This window comes from Lygodium microphyllum, chromosome 16 (genome assembly GCF_053477565.2).
Source record: "Lygodium microphyllum isolate KBCC chromosome 16, Lygodium_microphyllum_v1.1.10, whole genome shotgun sequence".
NCBI lineage: Eukaryota > Viridiplantae > Streptophyta > Polypodiopsida > Schizaeales > Lygodiaceae > Lygodium > Lygodium microphyllum.
Genome location: NC_141150.1, coordinates 115,521,564 through 115,531,055, shown reverse-complemented (window position 1 = coordinate 115,531,055; position 9,492 = coordinate 115,521,564). Strand labels below are relative to the sequence as shown.

The 9,492-nt window shown below is 38.1% G+C and overlaps 1 pseudogene; it reads right to left on the bottom strand.

Moving 5' to 3' along the window:
• Positions 1-2,806: 2,806 nt before the first annotated feature.
• LOC148023272 (uncharacterized) lies at positions 2,807-3,427 on the bottom strand (annotated as a pseudogene).
• Between the last annotated feature and the right edge of the window lie 6,065 nt (positions 3,428-9,492).

Here is a 9,492-nt window from a genome sequence, read left to right as displayed (position 1 = left end):
TTATTTCTTCTTGCATAATCACAAGTTTTACAAGCTAGCTTATCAGAGACTACGGCAATAATGTCTCCATAGATTGTGTTATCTAATGTAGCTCTATGAAATGTTTGGAAATTTGAACCATTGCTAGATACCAAAAATTGCAAGCTTCTTCCTAATGAGTCCACTTTTGCCCAAGTATCATTGGAAGCATTGCTATCTCCCTTGGTGATGTCCTTAATGCTCTCTAAACCAATGTCCACAAAGCCACAATACAAAGAGATGCATACACCACACTAACCACGGTCTGGATCAACTAATTGGACACTTTACTTGCAACAAATTTGTCATTTTTTAAGGCAAAAATCACCACCAAGAAATTAGTATTCAAAAATGTGTTGTTCATCATCCATTCTTTTCAAGATCTCAATGTTGGTTGTTGCAGGTAGGCCTGGACAACATACACCTCTTTGATACTACCTTCTCAAATCTCCCCATGCTACACAAAAGTCCCATTGCCACTCAATTTGGCACAACTATAACCTCTGAAGAAAGGTTTCTGGTGTACCAGTTGTATCAAAGGCTTTGTTTAATTTAAGGCCTCAACCTTGGTAGATGAAAAGAAGAAACATGGATCTTTTATGTTATTGTTGTTGCGATTGCTGTTGCTAATTATGTTTCTTGGATTCAATTTTTTTGGGATACTCTTATGGTGAAATAAAGAATGAAGATTTTACGGAACTGTCTAATAGCTGCTATAATGAAGAATTGTAGTCTCATGGTCACTATTTGAGAATAATCAACTAGTATGACAAGGAGGCTGTCAAATTTGTAGTGATGGCCAAAGAGATTGCATCGTCCCACAAGATCCACAAGTCTTGCTTTGAAGGCCATGCCCTGTAGAAAATGGTGGACAACAACTCCATGTTTTGAGGAAGAAACCTCTAATGAGGCTATTAGAGTAGCACATGTTGCACCTCTCATAGGCTAAAAATGGCTACCATCACTCCACCACTAGTGCTATCAGCAATTGGGGAAGAAAGAAAGTGCACACTTGCTTTTAACAACTTTTCCCTGTAAAAGTCACCCAATGGATCATTGCCTACGTGTTCGATCATGGCCACATTGAGGCATGAGTGGTCATTCCTTGCAAAGCCTAGCCTTGCTACAGCAACAAGAGTGTTTGAGAGAGATCCACCTATAGATGCTTTGAAAGAGCGCCCATCTAAAGCACGCAAAACCTTCCCTCTTTCTTCATGATTTACAATCTTCCTTATGCCTTTCTCAAGCTATAGATTAAGTAGGAAATCCTCTCCAAAACCTTTAGATTATAGCAATGAAAGCCTATGCTCATTGCATAAATGACTTGCTTTCCCAATTTGAAAACGTTGGGGCTCTTTGAGCTTCCTAAGGCCACCACTTTTGACAATTAAAGTTTCCTTCACACTTTGTTTGCTGCCTGGCCTTTAGCTTCTTCTGCTGTCGTGATGTTATGAGAACACAGTGTGAAAAAGTATGGAATGCATCATCATCCGAATTGGTATTCTTGAAGTGCCAAAGCCCATCGAAGAAGTTGTCTTGGTGGGTCGGATTTTTGCAGAAGAGATTTGATGGGTTCATGGTTAGTTTCAATAGTGACAGTGGTTCCATGAAGATATGGGTGAAATTTGGTAAAAGCCCAGACCACTGCAAATGAAAGTTCTGCACTCTCTTTAGTACTACCTCCAAGGCCAGTAGATGCTTGTCCCAAGTTGGGGTATGGATGAGGATATCATCCAGACAGATGAGGAGAACACCCTAGAGGATGAGGTTGTGGAAAATTGAGTTAGTAGTTTGTTGAAATGAACTGCTAGCATCTAAGAGGCCAAAAGGTATGTGTGTGAATTCATACAAGCCCGTAGGGGTTTTGAAGGTTGTTTTGTGAGCATCCTGAGGATTAAGGGGAATTTTCCAATACCTAGAGGCTAAATCAAGGGAGGTGAAATATCTAGATTTGCCTAACTGGTGGAGAAGATCAACAATACGAGGTAATGGGTAGAGATCGTGGAGGATTACCTTATTTAAGGGGAAAAAATCAATGCAAAACGTATATGTGCCATCTTCTTTCTTCATTGAATGAGGCTAAAAAACCCAATCACTACATGAAGGCTAAATGATTCCTTTTTTGAGCATGTTTTAAATAGATGATTAATAATCCTTTGCTGTTCCAATGGAGACCATTTTCGAGATGCCATGCGGACTGGGAAAGCATTGCTAGTATTAATGGAGTGATGGATTGGAAGATTGATTATGGTGGTCTTTTTGGGTTTGAGAAATAGCCTAGGGAACTTGTGTAATAGAGAACTAATATTGTTCATGCGTACAACTATATCAGCTAATGTGCTTTGTGTCTAAGTTGGGGCCTCGTGAAGAACACATCATGGGTATGGGAAGAGCTTGGGGCAAGACCAAGTGCTGGCTATCAAAGTGCAAATGGGCTCGAGTTTTGACAAACTAATCACAACCCAAAGTTAAAGGAAATAATTGCCGCGGCAATACATAAAAATCATGTGTGAATGTCTTGTGTGATACATGAAAGGTGCAATGGGCTATAGTGTGGGAGTGATATACTTCTTTATTATCTCCAAATAATATGGAGACGGAGTGGTTGTGCTTGTGGAAATACCTAAATGCTCTACTAAATTCATGCTAATAGAGGATATGGTGCTATCTGAATCTAAAAGTGCTTCATGGGGTGTGTCCAAGATCTCGACCAACATTGAACACACCATGCATCTAGAAGTTGTTGAAGCATGAATCTGCAGGGGTTGCCCTTCCATCAGCCACCCACTCAGATGTTTTTGGAAAGTGTTGCTAAGGTTGCTGCATCAGCTAATTGGACTTGAGCATTTTGTACCTGATGATTTTCTCGTAGTTTTCAACAGTCCTTGTGAATATGTTCATATTGGTTGCAATAGAAACATTTTGGCCAGCCTTGTGCATCATGAATAGGCAGGTCAGCGATTACTGACTTGAGAATTTTGGATGTCGATGTCCATGGAGGTAGTTTGATGATCAAACAATTGTCATGGAGGAACTAGATGTGTTACCAAGATGTTATTTTCTGCAAATCTAGATTGCTACATGAAGGGAAGTTGGGCCTTGGTCACAAATCCGGTGGGACAGATCATGATGAAGGCAAGGCCAAAGGAAGAACAACTTTATTTCTTCAAATATGGTGGTATTAGCACGCAATAATATTTGATTTAGCTTAACTGCAAACTATGATACTAGTTTGAATTGTTGTTGCCTCAATGTTTTTAATTGCTAGAGAGTAGTTTGCATGACATTGTGATTAGCAAAATTTTGAATTAATAAAGATATTTGATTTACCCAATCTATTTTGATAGCATTCTCTTGATGCTGGACAAACCATGTCGGCTATGCCTTCGAGTAGAGTGCGGGCCCCCATTTCTTTACGAGTATCACGCCATTGGTGATAGCTAACAATGTTCTCAAAATGATCCTACCATGTCAAAAGATCTTTTGTGTGAAGGCCGGAAAATGCTTTGGGATGCACCTTGGGGTCAAGCTTATGTGTGTGGGAGCCTTTTGTGGATAGATAACATAGAAGTGCTTGATTAGTATTGTTGATCTGAACCACCATACTAGACATAGCTTGGAACACTTGTTCCATTGGAGTTGCATGGGAAAACTCCAGATTATTCAACGAGGCATCCTCATAAGGAGGGCTCTGGGGTAAAATTAGGTGACTCATGTGGGAAGAGCAGTGGTGAAAGATGACCCGATTTATTTTGTGTAAAGCAGCAGATCGCGTGATGAACATAGAACTACTACATGAGTTAGGGGAGAACTGCTCACTACCTCCACCAATGTGGTGTGCATAGGTTTAGTCGAGAACTGGCCCTTATTCCAGGCATCCTCTTCTCTCTTTATTCCCATTTGGTCATACATCAAGAACGTCTCCGCAACTAAACTATTGAGGCCATTTTGGGGGTGATATCTATGTGGCAAGGTCCAGTCCTACAGCTTAGTTGGCATTACATCATGGGCTTGCGACCCTATGGTCGTTACAACATATATATATATATATATTACTATATTTAAAACTTGGGATTCTTTCAATTCTTAATTTCTTATATACTAGAAAGGTGGCAAACGATAAATATGTTTATATATTTATCAAAACCCTATAATGTAACCTATCATTAAAAAGTAAACTAAAAATGGAATCTAATGAGCCATCGAGCTCATGCATTCAGGTACATGCGTTTTGCCAATTTGATATGTCCCGCTAGAATACTCTATATATATTTTTTAATTTTTATTTTCAATAAAAAACACAAGAGTCTAATTTTCATTTAATTTAAAGTTTCAATTCCAAAAATTAATAATAAAAGAGAGATAGCGCTATTTACCATAATTCATTTTCAGGCCAAAACTGTAAATTTGTATCACTTACGCACTGGTCTGACACCAACCTCTGCAATACTATGCAGAATAGAAGCAATGAGAGCACCAAGAGCAATCACAAGTGCAAGGAGGTAAGTGCCAAATTAGAGATATATATATATATATATATATATATGATTTTGAATATGTATATATAAATATCGTCAATCAAAAATGGATGAATTTCTAAAAGCAACATTCGTTGTCGCTTATGCGAAGCTTGTCATCGCTTAAGCGACACACAGTTTTTATAAGCACTTTTATACCAACAATGACTCTAAAGGGTCACTAGGTGCCTCGCTAAAGTGCTCGCATATGTGACAAACAACAGCAACATCACTTGTGACGTAGTGTGGCATCGCTTTACGGCGTGTAAGCATCACTAGAGATGTCGTTGTACACCTAATGGCTAGTAGTGAGTTTTGAGGTAACTTGTTTAAATGGGAGTTAACGAGGCTTAGAAGGGAAATAAATTGTGGTTACTTTTCAAGTGGAGCTTCTCTTTCTCTCTCTTCTAAGATTTTGGCTAAAGCTTCAATGGTGTCTGCCAAGAAATCCTTCAATCTTGCTCTCCAGTGAAAATTTCTTCCAACCAAATCATGGGGCGAAGATTCTTCATCTCCTGCACATCAGATAGAGCACTTATGTGAGGTAGTTGATGTAGAGAATGGACTAGCCTCTAATCCACCTATTCTTGCTTCACACTTCTGCTGCAAATCTGTTCCACGTTGGTTGGACACTCTTGGCACACTCAGTGCACCTCCAACAAGATTCAATAAGATATCAACCCTAGGTTTTCTTCCCTTTGTTGACAACCCTAAAACATAGCAGGTAGCCATAGCCATAGACCTAGGAGCTTAAATTTCTTCAATCTTTGGGCCTTCCCAACCTCAAAGCTTCTCTACCATCATTTTAAACCTGAATGGACTCCAAGATTGAAGACATTGCAATGATTTTAACCAATTGAGGATCTTGAAGCTCATATTGAATGTTTATTTTGGTGCTTTTATTCAAGAGGCTTGAATCTTTGACATTCAAGTGTCCCCGAAGCATTGATTCTTCATGAATTCAACCATATTGGAGCTTATATGGGCTGAGCTTATGGATCTTTCAAGATTTATGATGGATTCATGGTGGATTATGGAGTACTTTTCTATTATTTGGATTGGAGTTGACATCAATCATCTTCTTCATGCTTAATCAAGGTATTGCACTTGCTTAATCTCTAGAATCTCTCAATAATCCACTTGCTTAATCTCTAGAATCTCTCAATAATCCACTTGCTTTAGCTTTTCCACTTGTTGATGAGATTAATTCTCTAAATTGATCAATAGATCATAGATTAGTTATCTTTTTATTAATCACAGTTTGTTACGTTGAATCTTAGCATTCATTTCAATCTTGTTCCATCATGGATATCATTTACAAAGTTTTGATGCATAACCTTGACTTAATTGGCTGATTTCCTTTACCCAAGATTGCAATATTATAAAGGGTAAGTAGTAGCAATCAATGAGTCATTGAATTGCATTGGTAAAACCCTCTTCCCGTCCATTTTGTCAAAATTTCCATCCTACTGCATTTCATGAAAAGGGTTGAATGGATATTTTAGTAATGTGTCTCATGGTGATTTATTAGAGTAGCTGCTACTACCATGTTGATATTCCCACCGAGGAAAAAGGTGGATGCTAGGGAAGATAATGAGACAAAAGAGAGGTGACCCTCCCTCACTATTAAAGATCCCGAAGAAGTGCAACCAACCAACCTGGAGGGAACTTTGCCCACCTCCCGGTGATTTCGAGCCCGTGTAGGGAGCCTGTCTGACCATTTTATCCCTCACATAGGTACAATGAATGGATAATTGAAGATTGAAGGGCTTTCAAAGACTCAATTACCTTCAAGAGTAAAACAGGGTAAAACAAAAACTTTACAGGACACTGTAGGGTATTTACAGGTACCAACTTCATTACTAAACTACAAATGCAAGTACGAAAGGGTATCCAAAAGCCCTATTCAGCCTCCTATAGGGTTTGGTAGCCATTTGGAACCACCATTTACTCTTACAAGTGGAAACAGGGTATTTATAGGTTGAAATAGGGTGTAGGCCTGAAAAGTTTAGACTCAAGGATTGAATTGTAGAATTTTTTATCCTAAACCTGCTATGGTGTGTTGTAGCTCATCTTAAAGAGGGAATTTTTGGCTTAAATTTTAATAAAAAATTTTGGTTATTAGAGTCTCCTAGCTCAAGTTATAGCCAATTTTCTAATAAGGGGTATTGCATAGAACTACACTACTATAGCGGCAGTGCATAAAGACAAGAATAAGGCCTAGGATAAGTATGCACAACAAATTAGAGATTCCATGCTGGGTAATATACCTCAAGAGGGCCCTAAAGAGTCTCAAGTGAATGGATAAATTATTGCACTCAACAATACCATGTGTGAACATGAGAATAGGCATGCCCAATGTCATATGGAGCTATTATCAAGAGTGGAGCAGATGCTATTGTCTACTAGTCAAATAAAGTCTTCCATTTAGAAGTTAGTGGATTCCACTATCCAAACAAAGGCTTCTCGTGACAAGTTAGTAGAATCCAGTGCTCAAATACTTGCTCAATTCTCCCAATGGATGTAAATGCAAATGGGATCCAAAGAAGCATAAGACAAAGGGATATTCCAAATAGACAATATGAAATAGGTGAGGCTTCACAAATATATGATGACTATTTGGGCAGTTTGAATGGTGCCAATTCCCAAGATTTTGGGATGAAAACGCAACTTCCTAGAGATCCTCTACCAATGAGAAGGTTTCATACTGGTTCTCAACCACCTATTGGGAGAGTTCCATCTTCTTTTGGGGGTTCTATGCCTAATACTCATGACTAGTCTATTTTGGGATAGCAACCCTTCCAGGAAAGATATCTAAAAGATAATATCATCTTGTCAAAGTACAATGGTAAATCATCTTCACCATTTGATCTAGAGGAATAGATTTCCAAATTGGAAACTTACTTTGATATATTCCCTAGAATTGATGATATGAAGATTCATTTTTCTTCCTTGCATTTGGAGGGATTTGTGTATACTTGGTAGAGATATATTAAGAAGGAAAACATACTTATAGAGAATTGGGGTGCAATCAAGACACTTATGTCTAAGGTTTTTTTCTCTCCTCTTGAAAAAGAGAAATTGGCACAAAGGTGGTATGGATTAGAGCAAAGAGGCCTAAGTGTACAATAGTATACCAACCAATTCCTTAATCTTACCATGTATGTAGAGAGCATGAGTGATGAAGCTAAACTCTACACGTACATGTATGGTTTAGAGCCTTCCTTATTAACTAATGTTATGGTGCAAAATTCTACCACTCTTTTCAAAGCTATTGAGCTTGCAGAGATCTATGGAAGTAAATATAGAAGGGAGTCCTCATTTCAGCCTAGTTATGGATAGTCAAGGACTGTTTTTAAACAGGGACAAGTTGGCAATGTTTATGGCAGTAATCATGTGCCAAGTGGGAGCTTAAGAGTGCCGACTTATCCATCAATCAATGCTTCAAGACTTCAAAGAAATTTCAGGGTAGCAAACAGTCCAAGAGTAGATTTCAAACAAGGGGATAGCAAGTCTAAATCTATTTCAGTCAATATGAATCCAAAGTCTATTCCTATGGACCTTTATAAAGAAAGAAAGGAAGAAGGCTTATGCTTCAAATGTGGGGAAAATAATACAACTGATTATGCCACAAAGTGTATATATAAAATGGCAAAAGCCAAGGTTCATAGTATGTTAGTCTTTGAGGATTTTGAAGATGACATTGATAAGGCTAATGCAATTATACCTATTGCTCAAAATGAAGATCTTGAGGAAGAAGTTGGGAAATAATATTTTTATGATCCTACCGACTCTTTTCCTTTTGATCCAAGTGGGAGTGTTCCTTTCGATCCAAGAGGGATTTATGATGATCCACTTGTTGCCACTAGTTGTTCCATTTTCATGGATGCTTGGACAAATTCTAAGAGCCCTAATACACTTTGTATGAAGGGTAATATTCATGGGAAGGACGTGTTTATCCTAATAGATAGTGGCAATATACGTAGTTTTGTGAATAATTCCATTATGGATAAGTTGAATTGTTTTTCCACTTACTTATAGCAGCCCATAAGAGTTCAAATGGCCAATGGGGAGGAAAAAATCAGTACTCAAATATGCCCACGGCTTTCTTTAAAATTGGTTGAAAATTATGAAGCAAAAGTAAATATGATAACCTTGGAAATAGGGCCTATAGATATTGTACTCAGTTGTGATTGGTTGATGACATTAGGTAAAATCACTTTGGATTTCTCACAGTTGTATATGAAGTTTATCTTTGATGGACAGCTCATCTATTTACAAGGAATTCCTAGTAAATTAAATTTTCAGCTTATCACCATTCAACAACTCAAAAAGGAGTACAAGAGGTGCTCACAAATATTTGTTTTGCACTTAAATAAAGAGGTTGAAGATCAGTCCACAAATTCAGCAAGTTATCCAACCTTGAAAGCTCTTCTTGAGAAGTACAGGGATTTGTTTGAGGTGCCTACTTCATTGCCTCCCAAGAGCACAATAGATCACCCCATTGATTTGGAGCCCAACTCAAAGCCAATTAATAAGCCACCCTACAGATTGTCCAAGTGTGAGTGGGAAGAAGTAGCCAAGCAAATCAATGAGCTTCTTGAAAGGGGATTCATTGGACCTAGTTTTTCACCCTATGCATCTCTAGTCTTGTTAGTTAAAAAGAAAGATGGATATTTTAGAATGTGTATTGATTAAAGGGATGTTAACAAGATCACAGTGAAGAATAGGTACCCCATACCTTGAATTGATGATTTTCTTGATGAGCTCAAGGGGGCTAGATTCTTTACAAATATTGAATTGAGGTCAAGGTATCATTAGATCTATATGCAAGAGGGTGATGAAATCAAGACTGCTTTTAGGACTGATCGAGGGCTCTATCATTTTCTATTAATGCCATTTGGGCTTACAAATGATCCAGCTACCTTCCCAAGTCTAATGAACAGAATTTTGCAGC